At 40.4% G+C, this 20,291-nt stretch overlaps 1 protein-coding gene across 5 annotated transcripts in view; it reads right to left on the bottom strand.

The window, feature by feature from the left end:
• The window catches only part of ADCY5 (adenylate cyclase 5), a 212,266-nt gene that overhangs the window by 95,937 nt on the left and 96,038 nt on the right, over nt 1-20,291 (bottom strand). The window lies entirely within an intron of this gene.

The raw sequence follows: 20,291 nt of genomic DNA, 5'->3' as shown, positions 1-20,291 counted from the left end.
ACTGAAACACATGAAACTCCATGTAATATACACTAACTCAACAAGCTAATGCATATGCTGATTTGACACATAATGAGAGCAGAATTTTGTTTAATCTGCTTTTTTTCGCGTTGTGGGCTTTTTTTTTTTCTTTTTTAATTAGGTTGTGCCTCACAGTTAGTGTTTACCTACATTATCTCAAAAAGAGATCTCTGCAGGCCATTCTCTAATATCCCAGTTTGTCACAGTCACCGCCATGGCTGCAACTACCTGCCTTCTCCATCCTCCTGGCAAGGGGTGTTCTGCCTTTCCCAATAGCCTACACACTACCAGCAAATGCACTTCACAGAAAAGTATGTTCCCAAGACCTGTGGTTGCTTTCAAGGACTATGAGAAAAAATATTCACACTAAATAAGCAAAATCCTGAAGATCAACATCCCTCTGCTTCCCCCCATCACAGTGCACCCTGGTCCTTAGCATTTCTGGGAATATTCCTGGGAGCTCTGGACTCAGATACAGGCAGTGCATCACCCCTTATCTTCCACAGTTATTTAAGCACAGACATCACCCCCAGGTCACTGGGAAAACAAAAATATTTTTCTAGTTACATTGAAGTCTTATTTATCTAGGAAAAAAGAACATTATCCAACTGCTCAGCAGGCAGAAATGAGTGTCCTAAATATGGTCTGTAAGATACAAAAATTGTCATTTCCCAAGCATTTAGGATGTGTGTGTTTTGGGAGGTGGTGAGTTAGGTTGATTTTGTTTGTTGCTGTGGGAAGATTTGTAAAATTGGAGAGAATGGAATACAGATGGAGTTTTTGGTTTTGATTTGAAGACCTCTTCTCCTCCTGCAGGGTTTCAAATCAAGTCAGGGCAACCTGTCCACAAGCTATGCTCCTCCCTATTAACATCCCTATCCCAACATGTATTTTTAATAAACAAAACTTACTCACCACCACCAGCCAAGTTTGAATTCTTGAACTGAAGCTGTGACTTGTACCAGATGAGGTGATGGAGCAGGATTCATAGCAGGCAGCAAAGACTGTGCACAGTCACCACTAATATACAAGTATATCTATAAGGAATTTGACTGGATCATAACTTAATACTTTCCTTTAAAAGCTGATGTGTGGTTTCACTAGCTATTACAGTAGACTAAGCTTACTTCTGAAGGAGAGAGACTGTATAGAATTTCAAGATTCATTACAGTATCTTACGGTCTGGCTGCTTGAGCAGCTGAGCATACTGATTTCTGAACAGATTTGCTTTCAACAACATAAAAACTACCAGCAGCCAAATTCCCGACCAAATTTTAACAGAGCAAAATAGTCAGCTTGAGGACACATCCCTTGCTCTTCAAATGCATACTGCTGAATTTCAGAGAGCTACAGTAATACAATAAAGATTTTATAGAGAAGCTCTAAGACTCTTTAGAATTGTTTTTATACAGACAAGTGTAAGACAACGTAACTGGTTACGATTGGCTCTGTTTATAATACAAACCACACAACACAATTTAGCTTGGCTTTATTTCATTACACACAACTCCTCTTCCCTCTGCCTTTGGAGCTGCACTACTTTACACTTCACGTGTCTGTGATTCCACCTTCTTTATAAGGTAACTCTCATTATTACCCACCCTGGCCTTTCTTGCCCAGTCCTGTCTCTCCCACAAATACACACACAAATGCACAGCCTCACAATTCTAGGATCAAACAAAATACATATTTTTAAATTAGCAAAGACGAACCTCATTCTTTTCTTGAACCATCTGGTTACTCTGCTACTACATGAGCTTTTCACAGTGTATGCTACAGGGCACAGTTTTAATTGCTTTGAAACATCTGAAGGAAAAAATTTCAAGGTATACTTTTGAGGTATTTGCACCAAAAACATTATCCAAGTCCCACCCCACAAGGCTCCATTATTAATTTCTGTAAGCATTATGAAATGGCAGGAAGGTAGATTCTTGAATCAAGATATACTATAGCTGAAGGTTATTTTGCTAGGATCTGAAGCCTGTTTTTTCTTGCTGTCAAATGTATAAGATAAATATAATGAAAATACTGGTTTTACAATAGTGTAAAAATTCAAATATAACAGAAACAAACAACCTCACTTTGCTGGAGATGCAAAGTTTGGAAAAGTCTTTGAATTCTGACAATTGAAATAAGCTGGCTCTGCCGAGTTGGGCAGGATATAAAGAAAATAAGTCCAAATTTCTGTAGCTAGTGGAAAATTTTGAGTCTCTAATTGAGGATGTACTTTTATTCTCCCAAGATCGTTACCAGAGATTATGCAGCTGAATAGGTTTTCTGAGGTGAACTTAAAATAGACCTAATATCTTCCTAAACTCCCCAAGAGGATACTGTACACCACAGAATTGGACTTTGAAAAAACAGTGAATTAAAAATATTTAAAGGAACCTATTCTGAGAAAGACAGAAAAAAAAAGGAGTACTTTTTTCAGATTTTTTTGTAATATGACAAGACAGCAAAGTACCTAAGAAACCTCACACACTATGTAGTTCATTCCCCACTTGAATCTTAAAAAAATATCATATCCAAAAATGGATACAACAATTCTGTTGAAGTTTAAGGGACACTGAATAGCAGTACTTGCTTTTGTTATATTATACACACTGTTTATCTTGATACATCCCAAAGAGGCACTTACTTTTCCTAGAGTGGACAATATTGATCATAAACAAATACATTTGCAATCTACTTTCCCTGCCATCATCATCTGTTGCATTGCTGCTAAATACTTAGTCATGGCATTAAAGTTTTCCTTTATAATAATACAGCACCTGTGCACTTGGCCTTGCCTAGTAAGCTTTTCACAAACTAGCACCTGTATTATGTGGAGATTTATTAGTATACTTCAAAAGAAAACAAGTTTATGAAAAATACCTCAAACATTGGTGATAACTGGATAAATAATTGCTTAAAGAGGAAAAACACAGCTGAGAGAGGTTTTGCTATCTACTGAAACCCAGGTACAGTTATTGCCTTTATGTCTGGGTAATGAGAAGAGTCACATAAAAACAAATAAAGAATTTATCAAGAGATGATAATAATAATAATAAAATGCTACAGAGTGGTGTAAAATCTTTCCTTATGTGATCAGTTCCATGACTGTGGTTTGAAATTGTAGTTTGGCTCTTTGCCATGTTACCATAATGTGACAGCATTTGTCAGTCTAAATCCAATAGGGAGCTCCAGAGCTGTTTTTGATAGGATAAAGATATTGGATCCAGTTCTTTATTCTATTATCAGTTTAACTCTATCAGCTTAAGACAGATACAACTAGAGAAAATTATTAATTATATCTCTAAGATCTTATCTCATCAAGCACTTCTTAGTGCTCTATGATAATCAGTCATAAGCAAATACAAAATATCCCTTCAAAGACAAAGCAGGTGGTCCTTGACAGATAGCAGTGATAACTGGTGGATAATCTGGTGCACAGAAGGCCCAAAGGTTCTAATACGCATCCTGCTGCAGAGCTAGAAAAATAATAGTAAACAGAAGAAAAAGTGAAGGGATGATGAAAGTCATAATTCCAGATATGCAATGCAAAGCCAGGAGAACTCAGAAACAGAACTGACTAGAATAAAAGACTTAAATGAGCCTTTTCTGTCACAGAATTCCTTCATCCACTGAGGTTCCCAAGACAGTTTAACCAACTGATCTTCTGAGAACATCCAATACCTTTCCTAAACAAATTAGAAAAATTTCTCAAAATGGTTCCATAAGAAGTTCCAGAAAATGTTAATGTAATTCTCAAAAGAAAACCACAAAATACACCAACTCAGATATATCTTATTTATTTGTGAATAAGAAACCCCCTCCAAACTTTATCCTTTTAAAGAAACTATTTCTGATATTTGCAGCAGAAACCAACTGATGAAAAGAATTATTTCAACAGACTGATGGCAAGCCATTGGGTTGATGCTGGGCATCATCACATAAACATCACAAAGAGTACCAGCCACAGCTAAGTTTGTCTAATACTTTTATTATTACCAGAACCTGGGCAGAAATTTCTCAGGTGTTTATGTATTGGTTTGTTTGCTGGGAAGTTCAATGTCTGTGTAGTTTTGAAAAACAGACACACACAAAAAAGGGCTGGGTGGGGGGAGAGAGAAGGGAGGGTATGGTAGAGAACCTCAAAAAGAGACAGATCCAAACAAAATGGGACAGGAAAGGGAAACGGAGACAGAGAAGGAGACATCAGGACAGAGGGCCAGGACTAGAAGGTTATGGACAGAGAAGCACAAACATCTGCACTTCTTCTGGCGTGATTACACACTTCTTTTTTACAGAGCTTGAAATCAAACCATTAATTTTTTCCCACTTCTTTTTTTTTCCTAAGAAACAACTTCTGCTCAATAACAAACTCTGCACAGTTCCTTCACCTGTCAGGTCTGCAGAACAGAAGAAAATGGTGTCTGTTGCTACACCTTTCTGGCTGAAAAGATAAATACTTAACACTGTGTTTACCTTTGAACTGTCTTGAACAAGGGAACTGAATTGAGCCTGCAGAGGCCATCTAAATGCTGAACAATGTTCTTTAGCTTGCAGGCAAGTTTTTATCAGTTTCAAACAAAGCTCAGGAGGCAATGTGTCACATTTCCTAGTACGAGTGCCCAGCTTCACAGATTAAATTTGCCTGTATGATATCACCTTTACAGTGTTATACTGCCATACCTAATTAGAAGCACTGAACAGATCAGAAATAACTCACAAATGGCTGTTTAATTATTTCAGAGCAGCTGCACTGCTTTCAAAGAGAAACCAGTTAGAAAATCAGAACCAACTTTTCTTGGACTTCCAACATGTACTCTATGCAAGTGAATATCCAGGACTTGGACTCCATGGTGCTTATTTACCTTCCCCACATCTTCCTACCACTACAGATGGATCATGTGCTAGCACCTAATCATTATTTAATCCAACTATGCACACATCAGGTCTGTACAACAGGAATTAAAATACTCTAAGTTATCTTACAAGAATTAAGGAAGGGAATTAGCGACTGAAACAGGAAAATAATGTTGAGTGAGATCCCATGCCTTTAATTCAAGGAATGTGAGCAGGTTGATTTACTGGGAGAGGGGAAGATTAGAGAAAGACAGACATAAGAGTACATTGTCCTAAGTCCACCATCCTATATACTATCACAAAAGCTGCCAGAAGTGGAAATCAATGTAGCTGACACTGAATAGTAAAGAAACCATTGATCATGAAGTGCCTCTTTGCAAGCAAAGCATGACTTCTCAGCTCTGCTCCTGCTTCTCAATTTGAGCACTAACATCAGCTCCAGCATCAAAAGAACAAAAGATGCACCTGGTAGCAACAGCTTCTACTTCAGGGAGAAAAAGGTCGGCTCTTGGTTGGAATGCAGATGGAAAACGTGCTTGAGTACACTGATTTCTAAAGTGTCTGGAAGCAAAGATCACTGACATTGAAAACTGTCTTATTAACAGCTGATGCAATTCCCTCAGGGGAGGTGAATCACCCTTATGCCATGGCATCTTAACTCTTCCCCAGCTCTGCAGAATTGCCTCAGACCACCTATAGTTAAATTTCACCCAGCAGGTGTTCAGTCAAGCCCCTGTTTTGCAACTCTCTCTGTAACAGCTGTATCAAACAGCCAACACACATTTCTTCATGCTATCTTATGATTAAAAAGACAGGTAGTCTACATCTCTGCTCATCTAAGTATATAAGGTTTCTATTTCTGTTCTCCAGTGTTCCTTGACATTGCTTATACAATAATCCATCACCAGCAAGCACTAGGCATTTAAACACCTTTGGTCACTCTAAACTATTTTTCACCATGCTCAACTTGTGAATAGTTGATAGATGGACAATGTGGGAACTTACCCTATCCATGAGAAAGGTTTTAGGGAAGTGAACAGTGGTTCCAAACTACTACCTTTACCTCTGTTCTTAATATATAACATGGGCAAGTCCATAATACTTTATGACACCTGCTCTTGAAAACTGCTCACTGTGCAGAGACCCCTGCTGATAAAGGAATTAATGCTGCTTCTACACTGTGCCATGACTTGAAGCAAGGCTGGGCTAAGGGAATCCCAAGGATGTAAGGCATTGTCGGAGCTCCTTTCTTTCCCCAAAAGGGGGACTTTGAAGAATTTACAGGAAAGTTCTTTCTCTTCTTCTAGGGAAGAAGGTTGAATTCTCCAACTCCAGCTTGAATCATTGCAACTATTTACTGAAAGGAGGTTGGATGCCCTTCCTCCCATGGAGATCAGCTCTGATTTGCAGAAGCCCTCTGCTGAGCCAAAACCAGCCTTGACCCAGCTCAGGAATTACATCTTCTCAGGAATTATATCTTAAGACCCCATCAGCTTTTGAGAAAAAACAAATTCTGCTATTGTTGCACCTGTGCAACTCAAGCTAGGACAGCAAGGGCATATAGCTGCTTAGACATTGACTCCTACTGCTCTTACTTGAGACACTGGTCAGGACTGCGAGAGTATGTCAGGTCTTCTCAAAACAAGGCAAAAGAACCTCCACCATTGAGTAGCTTATAATTAACAGATGTGTTGCCAGTATGTGCTATCATTTTCTCCACAGTATGATTGCTATATGGGTCTTCAGAGAAACAACAAACAGTTAATTAATTCTCTCTCTACCTTTTACCTCATGTAGTCAAGCAATTTGTGGTAAGACTTATAAAATATTGACACCATCACAAGTACTTTGTTCACACAGAACAGAGTTTAATCATTGAAGCTATCTTCACTAATTTGTACAACTATCATGAGGATTTTTATCTTTTAAATAAACTATCAAGTTCCTGAAAGTAACTTTTTTTCATATATTTCCTTTTCCACCATAGCCTGCCCTGATCTGTTGGCACCAACAACAGTTTTCTGCGCACTTATGCCTAATTCTAGTCCTTCTCAATTTGGCAAGGCATACAGAAAATGGAGTTAAGAGTCCAGACTTCTAGCATTATGAATCAGCCGAGTTTTTAGCACTTCAGGAAATCTTCTGTTCACTAGATATCATTAGACCAGGTCCCTTTCCATTTTTATTTTTATTAATTTTATCAATTTTTATTTAAATCAATCTTTCCCTGCTGTCATTTGTCTATTACCTCCCTTTTTTGCTGTGTGTTATAGAACCTATCTTTAATTGCCCTGCAACACCTTATTTAAAACAATTTTGTGCATTTTCAAGGTATGCACATTGGATATATTCTCCAGATCCTGTGCTGCAAGACTCAGTCACTAATCTATTTAAGCACCATGAAGTGGTAGGAAAGTAAAATGCAAATTCAATCACGAGATTAAAAAAAATTGCCTATTTTCTTGGCATTTGTGCCCACATACTCAGATTTTTAGGTGTACGGCTGACATCAGTTCATTAGATGCCTTGATGACGTGGTTTCAGGAGCTGAAACTTTGTATCTGTAAAAAAAAGTTCAATTTTTAAAAGCAGTTTAAGTAAATGAGCTCCTCTTATAGTAAAGCATAGTCTTTGGGCACCCTAAATCAAATGTAATTCATGTACTTTTCTTAATTTCAGAAAAAATCCTGGTTCTTGTTCCCCTGCATGTTCTGGCCTAGCAATTATATCCTGAGTTTCGATGGAGACGGACACTGAGAAGTATTAGCAAACACAGTGAGGGGCACTGTTCAGAAGTGGAGAGGCTGTTGATTTTATTTCCCACTGGAATCTACTGGGAATAAATGAACTACAGGATTCCAGAAGAACAGCTTGTTCTCCAGGCCTCACTCTGTTCAAACAGGAAAAACATAAGTTATTTAAATTACATACACAGAGCAAAAGGATTGAAAACAGGCTGTGAGGTCTTTTGCTCTCAAAATCACAAGCACAAATCCAGACTAGTGCTGGTCAAAGCAACTGCCTTTACTATTCTTACTGCTCTTTAGTATTATCCTAATTATTAACAGTGGCATGTTAATATTGCTGTCCATACTGCTTCACCTCATCATAGTATCACTGGCTGCCCATATCACAGACATTTCCATTCAAACCAAGCCTTCCGAGTGGTTCTAGCAAGGGAGCTAAGGACTGAAAAAACAGAGGATGGCAGTTCACTTCAACAGGTCCTTTCAAACCAGCAAGCCAACCACCAAGTACTGCTACCTGTGTTGGACAGGCAAAACTCCAAACCTGATACTTCAGAGAAAGATATTTCAAGAATTTCTGCATTAGACAAGTTTAGTACTAGAATAACCCACACACTATTCCTTCAAAACCCCATTACTTCAGTATTGACTCTTCAGCATGAAGGTTAATATTTCTTTTGCTATCCTAAATGCAACATGTAGGTAGGCAGAAGAGGGAGCAATGATCTTAGGCAGAGTCTTCTTGGTACTTACCTGCTACAGTCTTGCCCCTACCTCCAAACTCTAGATTTAGTTTCTGATTTTAGCTGTAGAAAAGATAGAGTTAATTTTGTATAATCAGAAACTGCACTAAAAAGTGTTATCTGATTGCCTACTTGATCATTAACCTGCCAACTTCAGCATAATAAACCCTTCACAAGTTTAAGAAAATACAAAAGGCTTGTCACGGAGAGAATTTTAAGAACACGACAATCATGTATAAAACAAAAAAAGTACTGATGCTACTTTCTACAGCTGGATCTGCAAGAAATAATTTTCCACCTTCACACAATAAAAGCAACTGCTTCTTCAAGAAATTTTCTTGGTTGTTTTTTTTTTTTTTTTTAATTTCTTAAAGCTTTCTGAGCTTTCAGTCTTGCAAAGAACTCATCTGAATCACAGTCTCTTGAAGTGACACTTTAATGCTTTTCAGCAACCAGGCAATGGTCTGGTCTACATTACGTTTATGATCTATATTTCCTTGTAGTCTATCACAACCTAACAAAACTATGTCAACAAGCATTACAGAGGGAGAACTAACACAGCAATTTTCCAGCCACATTTTGCCAGCTCTCAAACACCAAACTTCTACAACCAGCGTATCTGCAGTCTGCAGAGGCAGTGCATTGAGGATATTGCAGGCTAAGCTGTAAGCAAGTTGCTGCTGACTGATTTTCTAATACAGCACTCAAACGCAAGAGATAATTCCAGGATCTCCACAAGCAGTAGGAGGACAGTATTCCAGGCACAGTTTGTACTCCTGAGTTTGGAAACATCTGCACTATCAGATAAAGAACCTTTTATAAGCAGACCCAAGTTAATGAACTTCTCCAAAGTGTAAAGAGAGCGGTAGAACAGAGATCCTTAAGCGGTAGCAAAAATGAGGGCTATAATTTTGTGGGAGGAATTTCAGTGTAACTGTTTTCCCTCACTCAGTTTCTTCTGGTGGCTAGATCCACTAGCTATAGCTTTCCTAGAAGGAGGGCCAGGAAGCCAGCTAGGGTTATCAGGCTTCAGGGTCTACCTGACCACTCACCTGAGCCAGGCAATCAGTGCCTGTTCAAAATAATCTGCATTGTCTTTTACCAATATCCTCTGCTGCCACAGTATTTAGCACAGCAATCATGCTGAATTATCTGATAGAAACCATGAGGTTTGGGACCTTGCAGCAGCAATGATACTTTCAGTACCCCAAGCACCATGTGTCCTTCTCAAGAGATCATGCCTGTCTGTACGTCACAAAAAGAGATCAGTCCTCAGTACTTAAAAAGAGAGGGTGTTCAAGGATACCTCAGAAGACTTACTCTTCTCTCTGTTTTGAATAACTGATAAACTAAGCCCTTTGGGTATTCACAGAAAGGAAAGCTTCTGGCTATAGCCTGGGTATGCCCACTAAGCACACCTTTACATGGTCAACAATGTCACTAGTCAAGTGAGCAGACAGAACTTACAGTGGCTTTGTCTGATAGCAACGGATGAGACTGTCCTTATCATTCACTCACTTCCTCACTCGTACCTCTACTTGATTTATTTGTAGTAGCAAACTGTTAATCTTATCTGACAGCTACTGTTAATGTGTCACAAGCATGTGTATGCAGTAACACAGATACTGCAGGGACTCCACTGCAGGTCACTATCTTCACAAGGAAAAGGAAGGGAAATACCTTATAAAACAGAAACATTCTACTACTCTCCTACCGCTCTTATTCGGAGGGAAAAATGACAGGAAAATAAAAAAATAAAAGGGCCAAACAAATGCAGAAGGCATGGCAACATTCAGACATAATGAATGCTGCAAGTTTTCCAGACTGTGTCCTGATAATTAAACAGCCCAGCAAAACCAAAACTAAACCAAACTACTCAAAGGGCACCATCCCACTCAGGTATCCAGTACAGGAAGCTGTGCAGACTGACAGTGGTGCACACTGAGCAGATGAGTGATAAAGGGCTGTCAGAATTTCAGGAGACAAAGAAAATCTTGTTTTAAACTTCTTTCTTGACAGCAGTGTACAAGTGTGGTAATAAAATGGCATAAGTGTGGTGGATGCCATTTCCTGCCGCCACGACCCCTGAAGTACTTACAGATCTATTCTTATACCATCCTTGAAAATGAGAAAGATGCTACCCTCATTTTTCACATATACAGAATGGGTAAAGAATTTGTCCAAGGTCACAGAAGAAAACAGGGGCAAAGTCAGGATTTGCATACAGATTTCTCAAGCACCAGATTGCCCAATACAAAGGCATTCAGCAGCTGCTTCTGTGTCTCAGCCTTTGTGAGAACAGATACACAAGAAGAACCAAGCAAAATAGTCTTGCTCTATTACTTTAAGTCAGTAGTGTTAAAGAATTTGCTTTAACCACATACTCTACTTTATGAACTCTGGGATGGAAAAGTAATTCCAGGCCCATAATTTATGATGGGCTGGAAACACTTGTCAGCTGTAAAAATCTCGTAGAATTTCAGCCATTGTGATCTAAATACAACAACTTCATAAAAAGAACTGAACTCAGAGGACTGTTTCTGTTCTGCATGAGACAGAGCTTTCTATCTGCAAGTATGAGGAGCACATGTAAGAGCCTCACTGATCTTTTTTCATAGTCTCAAAGAAACCATAAAACAATTTGTCCTCAGTATTTAAGGGACCACGGATCAGCATGAACACATTGATATTCACTGAAATTCAGTGCACCAGGTAACACAGTATAATTCTGTTAAATTTTTCAAGGAAAACTGAGAATAGTACCCAGAAAGATAGTCTGAGCTGGGATATTTGTCTGCTTATCTGCCAAAAAAAGCTCAAGCTTCTTAAGACATATATCCTAGTAATGATATTATGTCCCATCTTTCCCTAGTTTAAAAAGTTCTCACTGCAAAAAACTGCTTTTTATCACATAAATAAATAAGCAAATAAAATTTAGCCTACCTTCTTGTTGCCTGAGTCATTTGATGTGGCCTGCTAATCACAAAATGTGGCAGCACTACTAATCAGGCAGGGAGAACAAAACAAGGACAAAACCAGGTGCTTCTCAGTATTTATTAGCGCCTGTGCCATCAGTTCAATGCAATTTGCTAGATTCCACAATCCAGGGTCTATTGCACGTACGGCTGGAAAGATCACTCCATTTCCTCATATCCAAGTATCTTAAATCTATCTTAACATATAGGTGCAATAGAATTTTTGCATAGGTTGGCATGAACCAACAGGCTGATTCAAAACATATACCCATGAGACTTGTACCTCTGTTAGCAGCAGTTCCTGCAGAAACAAAGCACATCAGGGAACAAAGTCCTTATAGGAGACTTTAACTATCCAAACATTTGCTGGAAGAACAACACTGCAGCTCACCTGACATCAATCAGGTTCCTGGAATGTGTGCCAATCAGGAATGGGGCACAGCTGGACTTAATATTCACTAACCTAGAAAACCTGCTCTGTAATACCTCAATTAGTGTCAGACTTGGCTGCAGTGACCACAGTATTGTGGAGTTTGGGATACTGCTGAGCACAATGAAGGTTAATTCCAGGACAAAGGTTTTAGATTTTAGAAGAGCAAACTTCAACTCGCTCAGGGCTCAGTTGGAAGGGAACCTGTGGGAAGCTACCACTGATGGTAAAGGAGCTAGTGAGTGCTGGGAGTTTTTCAGGATATGTTTTTCCTAGATATGCAAAACCAATTCATCCCCTCTAAAGGCAAGTGCAGTTGGCTGAGCCAGAGAGCCCCCTGGCTTCACTGTGACCATCTAGGTCTGCTCAGAATCAAAAGAGAAATGTGCCTGAGGTGGAAAAGTGGAACATCACTGGTTGAAAATTATAAGGGCATTCCCAGAGTGAGCAAAGGTGCAGTTAGGAAAGCAAAAAGCTCAGCTTGAGCTGGCACTGGCCAGAGATGTCAAAAACTTCAAGAAAGGGTCCTTCAGATACGTTAGCCCCAAGTAGAAAAGGGAAATAATATTGGCTCACTATTAAACAGGAGATGTGAACTAGTCACCAACAATGCTGAAAAGGCAGTGGTCCTCAACACCTTCTTCACCTCTGTCTTTACCAGTGCTGTTGGGTTCCAGGCCATAGGAACAGAAGTTCAGGTTGATGTAGACACTGACCCACCTTCAGTGAAGGAAGAGTTGGTGTGTCAACTATTACTGGAGCTTTACTCATACACATCAATGGGCCTGGATGTAATTCACGCTAGGATGTTGAGAGAGCTGCTGATGTCTTTGCAAAGATTATTCTTTGTAATCTTTGACAAGTCATGGAGATTGGGAGACCTCCCTGAAGACAGAAAGAAGGTTAATGTCATCCCCCATCTATAAGAAGGGTAGAAAGGAGGACCCAGGTAATTACAGACCCGTTATCCTCATTTCAGTGTCTGGAGAAGTGATGGAGAAAATCCTCCAGGGGACTGTCATATGAAGCACATGATTGGGAAAAGGCAACATGGATTTGCCAAGGGCAAATTGCGCTTGACAGTGTGCTAGCAGGAACCTTATGAAGTTCAATGGGGAGAAGTGTAAGGTCTTGCTCCTGGGAATATTTAAGTCAGGAGTGCAGTTCAGACTGGGGTCCACCTGGCTGGAGGGCAGCCCTGTGGAAAGGGACCAGGGGGTCTTGGTGGATAAAAGGCTCAACATGAGTGAACAGTGCACTGCAGCAGCAAAGAATGCCCACAGGATGCTGAGCTGCATCAACAAGGGGTAATGGGCACAAGTTGCTCCTGGGGAGATTCCAACAGGACATAAGAGGTAAGTTTTTCACCATGAGGACTGTCCAACATTGGAATAGTCTCCCAGGGGAAGTGGCAAATAGCCCTGCATTGGACAGTTTTAAGTCTCAGCTGGACAGGTTGCTGAGCCATCTCATATAAATTATAGTAGTACCTTGAAAGGTTGGGCCCGATGATCCTTGAGGTCCCTTCCAACCTGGCATTCTATGATTCTATGATCAAATTCCTTCTGGAAAAACCTCCAGCCTAGTGCACTTCACTTAGTCCCCACCATTGCTGTCCAAGCACCCTTTGTTATACTTGGCACAGTCAGCAGAAGGCTGATGCTCCCAGAATCACTGGGAAACAAGCTGTAACCTATTAACTGCATAATCTACCTTCTATCCTTCCAATGACAATGTGGTTAAAAAAATACGGGTCAGATGTGCACAAGTATTTAGGCCAGATGCGCAGATAAGGTACTAAATTATTTAGACATACATTAAATCACATTAAGTGCCTATCTGCACCTTTTTAAACTGAGGTTATTTCTCCTTATCAGATTCATAGTAATTTAATAGGAGCTGATTAGAAATTAAGGTCTTCAGGGCCAACATATAAAGTTTACTTCAGTTCACTCCAGGTCACAAAGCCAGCCACAAACTACTTGTTGCTGTGTGAGGAGGGACACAGAGCATGCAAAAAGGTGCCAGGTGAGTAAACCAGGGAGGTCATGAGACTTATGTCACAGGTGACACAAATCATGAGTCCTGAGCTCTGCAGAGAAACAGATGAGGCTGATGATGGTTACGTTAGCTCACTGCAGCCTGCTACATGTCAAGCTGTGCCTTGGCTTTGTGTCCCCCTGAGGGGAGAAAGTGCACTAAAAACAAAGGCCAAATACAACATGCTTTAATTCTCAGTCATTAAAACTCCAGCTGCAAATATAACTGAAGCTTGTTTCTTTTTAAAGAAACAACACAACACTTTCTCCCTCCAGCTCTGTAGACTTCAAAGACTTCAAAAGTAACTCGATGCCATGACTGGAGGCAAAGCTGCCATTAAGTGCCGACTCCTGCAGTTGCAGAGGCTTTAAGGTCCCAAATTCTGTTTTGATTCTTTACCTTCAAACGAATTAAAACAATACAATGAAATAAGAGAAATAAGATGGGATGCAGCTTCCAACATGGCTGTTTGAATGCCCACACATATGACAATGTCTGTGGGGTGAGAAAAAGCACAGAGCCCATGGTTCCAAGACATTATCTTACAAATACTCCAGTGAGGACCATCTCTCCCCACCACTGCATGGCTTGTCACAAAGGATATCTCATGTCCCTGTCCCCTCTTTTATTAGTTTGTGCTATCAGTCTTGATCAAGTGCAGCACTCGCAGAAAACAAGCCTGAACCCCCTTTTGAGGTGACTTCACCACTGTGCATGTCACAGCAAAGCTCTAACCCACAGCTTTGCACATTGACTTCAGCAGAAACTGAGTTTCTGTATCCTCATCACACACACAGATTCGGGGGCTTCCTGAATTCAGCTACAGAGACTGGATGACTTGCTCTCATCCTTAATTTAGCCTCATTAAATCCTTCCCTGAGTTGGAGCCACAGGCCTGGATCCAGGTGAGCTGGTAACTTTAGGAGCCTAAAGGCAGAGGGGCAGGAGGCACCCATCACGCCGTGCTGTGTCGATGCCGCCAGTCCTTCCCCCTTGGAGAAATCAACCAGCATGCCAGTTCCTGTGTTGGCAGTACTGCACCCAGCCCAAGCATTACTGGCACGTTCATGTGCTCAACTACAGAAAACTGATAGAAGGAAAAGAAAGGGAAAGAAAAAAATAACACCAAAAAAGGGACTGAGCCCCATGGCTACCACGTAATTGGATGAAAGATTGATTCCTTGCTGATGATGTTCTGGTACAGACTGCACATGAACAAGGCATTCCCAAGCTTTTAATTTATTATGGTGTTCCCAACAAGCACAAACATAAAAGTTACTTTTCAGAGTTTCCTGTCCCTGTACTTAAAAACAATGCAGCCACTCTGAACCTCCTTGGCCACTGCTGGGTCTGTGGAGAGAAGGATTAATCTAGACAACAGCCCCCCCCTTCCTTTCCAATTCTCCATCAAGCAGATGGGAACACCAGGAGAGGAAAGAAACTGAAGGAACAAATGTCTCAGCTGACTCATGCCTTAAGAGTTTCCATTTCAAATGACCAATTAACTATTTTTTAGGTCAAACCAGAAGGAATACCAGTCTGCATATAAAAGTCTCCTGCATAAATGCAGATACTTATCACAAAAGATTAACTTCAAAAGAATCACACTCTAGGATGCTTGCCATTCCTGCCAGTGCAATATCCAGGCATTCTGCAATCTTTCAGTTATGATATGAGGGACAGTAGAGGACTGAGAGCAAATAATCTTGAGGGACAAGGCTGTAATCCAGGCACACCTGCACATGCATCTACACCATTTGCTTGACAAGAGTTGAGGGAATAAATTGGAGCAGTTAAGCGACAACAAAAACAATAAAGACTTTTTTTTCAGCACATAATGACAGCACAGAAGATTTCAGCCCCATTTCCATCTTTGCAGCAGGCCTACAGCTACTCAATATCATGTGCAGGAGCTTGGTTGTGGATTATTTCCATTTCACATCCCTTCTCATATTTAATCAGGCTGCTCAGAGAACAGTTTACAATTTGTTACTATGCAGCCTCACAGCATCCAGCACAATGTGGCTCCAGTCCTGGTCCTAGGAAGAACAGCTTAATAACAATTTATTACAAACAGCATGGCCCACCAGTGGCAGCACAGTAAGGCTGGAGGAAGGCACAGCATACACAGTGCAATTACTCTTTGTGATTTAACCCTGCAGTCTTTTCCCTTGGGCAAAGGCTATCTTAGTGCCTTCAGTGGGAGTTTGTTCAGAATAAACCTTTCAGTTCTAAGAAAATAAATCAGTGCACTTGCAGCAGCTTCAACAACAGTTGTTTTTTATCATCTACCTCTATGATCTCAAGACCCACTCTACCACCCCAAACCCTGTTCAGCTTGCTGAGTCACAACATGCAGCCATGAAGGCTGCCTTCTAATAGCAACCTCAAGTATTGTTTCTTCCTGCCAGGCCAGCCTTGTCTTCCTCAGAGACATATTTTGCTATTACAATGAATAAAACCTGTTTTGTTTGAAAGCAATTTATAAAAATGAAGCAGTGAAAATAACAAACAGACAGTGCCTTTTTCTTTAAATCTTTTCACCATAAAATAGGAAAGTCTGCCTAAGGGTTTCCAGGCCAGCAGAGTTTTCTTGTTTTGTTTGTTTATTTTAACAAAAGTAATCTGGAAAGCATAAGAGCAGGACGTACTGGTACCAACTATGTTATCTCAGCAGTGCTGCAATTTCCCATAGCCTACAGTATCTGCAGGACCTCTGTTTCTTTCTGGTCATGAATTCAGAAACAATGATAGAACTGGATAAAATCATGTGCCTCAATGAACAGTAGGAGTAAAAATCCTGCATTTGACCAGAACTTCCTGGCTGGGGCTGGTACAGAAAAAGCTTGGCATGGGAGATGCCTTAAAAACTCAAGTACCTACTCTTCATAAGCCACATAAAACATGTACTGCCGTGAACCCAGCCTTATCACCAATCTCAAATCTTCCTTGCTACCCTTCATCTGCAAAGTGAGAGGCTTATTTTGCTTAGGGTTGGACTTCCACAAAGCTCATTCTTCCTGTACTACTCCTGTTGAGTCCATGGACTCAGTATTCACAGCAGAACAAGTGAGTGCCATGGATGATGCAGACAGGCAGGGAAACCAGGCAGGTGGTTTCAACAATAGTAGTGACCCTCCTAAATGCAGCTCATGACCCTTTTAAAGCTGCCACATGAATGCTAGTTGGCCCGGATGGGCTCACATTGGCCTGAAAAACATCTTGTAGACATAGCCTAATTGTCTCAGCTGAGGCCAGATAGCTCTTCCCATGTTGTTAACAGCGGGCCCTGAGCAGGACACCCTGAGCCACAGGAACAAGAGGCATCAGGATCTGACCAACTGAGCCTCCCCTTCTTCAAAAATCACAGCAACTCTGCATTGACTAGAAGCTCCAGATTGTGAATGAACCGTACACCTGAGAACCCCCACAAGATTTCACTTGGTTTTTAAGCTGTAATAGCGAAATCTGCATTTCCCCAGATCAGGAACAGCAAAATGTTTGGGGATGAACCTACCATACTCTATCACCACCCAAATCTAGAAGACAGCAAGGTCTCAGAAGTACAGTGAGAGCTTCCAGTGTAATTTCCCTCCAGACTACTCTAAACTTGGAATGAAGGCTTTTCCAAATCTGTTGCTTCTCTGATTTCATAACAAATTAGCTCCATGTAGCATTACAAGAACTGCTTTGCTGCGAGCCCTGCAGGCTTAATTTGGGGTCTGGGAAGCAGAGGGCTCTTCCCTTCTCACACACTGTCAACAGCCATACAAGGTTTTGAACACTGAGTTCCACCCACGCTTCTCTTTGTACAACCTCAATGAAGTCTTTCACAAGGTTAGACAGGTGTAAAATGACAGAATTTGACCTAAAACAGTGCTAAAAAGACAAAGTTGGAAACAAAACAAAAAAAAGGAAAAAGAAAAAAAGGTGTTGCTCTGGCAGTACACATTGGACTTGAACCAAAGAAGAGTTTTCAGGTTTGTTTGGGGTTTTTTTACAAAAAAAGAACATCAGTGTCTCAAATGAGAATGAAGATAACTGAAGGAAGGGGTAGGAGGAAAGAACTGCTACCAACAGTCAAGGCAATACTACTGTTTTCACAGGGCATGTGTGCCCTTTAAAAGTGGTCTGATAAGCTAGTGCGACAGCCGTCCTGCTACTTGAGCACTCTAAGAATGTAAAATAGATGGTTAGAAACAGAGACCATGGTGTTGCTGGCAATCTTTCACAGATTTATGTAGGTGACTTTTGAATCTAATTATCTTTTTGCATCTCTACTATGCAAATCTCTCACTGATCATAAATACCAAGCATCAAACTAGCACAGAAACAGTTTCTGTCAGGTGCCTCTGCTAGCTGGAGTGATACTCACACTGACAGGCAAACAGAAGCAAGGGCTCTCTATTCAAATAATCCAAGTTAGACTTGGATTTAGTTGCATACACTAATTGAAAAGATTGCCCAAAAGCTGCAGCAGTCCTAAATATGCTGAGTACACATGCAAGGAAACATACTGTCATGATGCTGACAGATGAATTTGTTTGTGTAGTGAATACATACATGAAAAAGCAGCTGGAAATGTATTATAACCTGTACTGTGTATAAGTCTAATCTCTGCTAATATTCCTTGGATTCTATCTGTTGGTTAGCTGGGTGCCACTGAGTGACAATTCAGTATAAATTTATGTTTGTGCCTAAAGGACCAAGGAACTTCAGCTGAAGGACAGATAGTTGAGAAAGGGTCAGCATAGGCTATCCTAAAATAATGTAGTTTGAAGAGGTAGAAATAATTCTCTAATCGTCACTTCAAATTTACTCACAGTGAGGGTTTTTTAGTTAGAACACTGCCCTCTGATTTAATTCCGTGTTCTCTCCTTGTCAGCTGTATTCTTTACATATGAAACAGGGTAAACACCTATATTTTAAAATATTCAGCATTAGTTTTTTATAAATAAGGAGAATTTACTTTCTTTTAATTTCCCCATGCGAGTGAGACTGTCTATTCTTTTGCTAGCCCCAGAAGCCCTCTTCTTACACATCTAGTTTCAAGTAATTAATTCCCAAACCTGGGTAACTAGACCTGTATGAAGTATTCCAAACACTGCAAGGTCTCATTCACTGCATGACAGAGCCGCTAATCCCCTCTCTTATTGGGAACACTTCACCAAATGCAACCCAGGGTTGTAATTGGCTTTCACAGCCGCATCACTTCAGCAGCTTAGTCATTCCTAGACTGACTCATGCACCATAATCTTTCTCCTTTTCTGTCATTTCCAACTGATGAAGGCTAAGTACAGAGCTGAAATTAAATCTAACATGATTTAATAGCTATCAACTGGTAAGAATCTACCTCTAAGAAGAAAGAGTACACAACTGTAAAACAAGATTTAAGCCCAAGGTTTCTATTTGTCAATTGACATCACAACTAAAATCACCCAAGAGAGCATCCTGACAGTTCACTTAGATAGTTTGCTTTCTCAAATATCCATCTATATTTTCTGTTCTTCAGACCTATGCCATCTTCTCTAACATAATGCATTAATTAAAACTCTTTGCAATTTAATGTACCACTGTTCGCGTGTCTTAGGATTTCTTGACTCATTTGCATCCTTCACTCCACTTGAGCACACTTAAAATTTGCTTGCATTTAGATATAGCAATTGCAGCATCCCTTCTCCATATCTCTTAGCAATGCTCTCTTCATCTTTTCTCCCTTTCTCCCTTCCCTCTCCCCTGCTGCTCAGCAGTTTTGTCCTGAGGCAAAACAGTTATTCACCTTTAATGCATTCCTAGGTGGTCTTTAACTTAAACCCAGCCTTGGCAGTTGCTGTTCTTTCCTTGCTCTATTTTTATCTCTGTAAATAAGTACAGGCAGGCAAAATAAGAAGAGCAGAAGTCTGCAATTAGGTGGGTAGTTAAATGACATGGTGCGATGAAGGAAGTCAAAGTTTGTAACACTTTGGAGCCTCATCTACTGTCACTCAGCACAGAATTGAACCAAGAGGCAGAAATGCTGAGCCAGAGACAGGTGAGGTTTTGCTCACAGCTCTGCCCCAAGCATGGTATCATTCCTAGGAAATACTGAGGTACAAGTAGTGTGCTTGTGTTTTGTGCAGTTACAAGGCTGGCACTTTACCTTGTATTTTTGATTATTGCTCAGATCCATTTTTTCTGCTTCTGTAAGGTCACTGCTAAGAAATAACAAAACCTGATTCACACTAACAAACCTTGAAACAATCACAGAGCATGGAATCTTTTGGCAGTGTCTCTGGAATTAAATATTTACTGGACACATTTTTATTCTAGGGACTTAGCCAAAATGAGAAAGAAGGCATGTGAAGCCAGCCTTTTCCAAAGCAAGCTTAAAACCTCACACACATAATGCCACACATCCTCTGCTGAGAGATCACAGAAACCTGGCTGCCTCGGGGATCATTCATCTGAAAGAAAAAACAAGAGTGGACTGGTAGGCTGGGAGGCACAA

The sequence above is a fragment of the Apus apus genome, chromosome 6, assembly GCF_020740795.1.
Source record: "Apus apus isolate bApuApu2 chromosome 6, bApuApu2.pri.cur, whole genome shotgun sequence".
Classification (NCBI taxonomy): domain Eukaryota; kingdom Metazoa; phylum Chordata; class Aves; order Apodiformes; family Apodidae; genus Apus; species Apus apus.
This window is presented reverse-complemented; position numbering and strand designations above follow the sequence as displayed.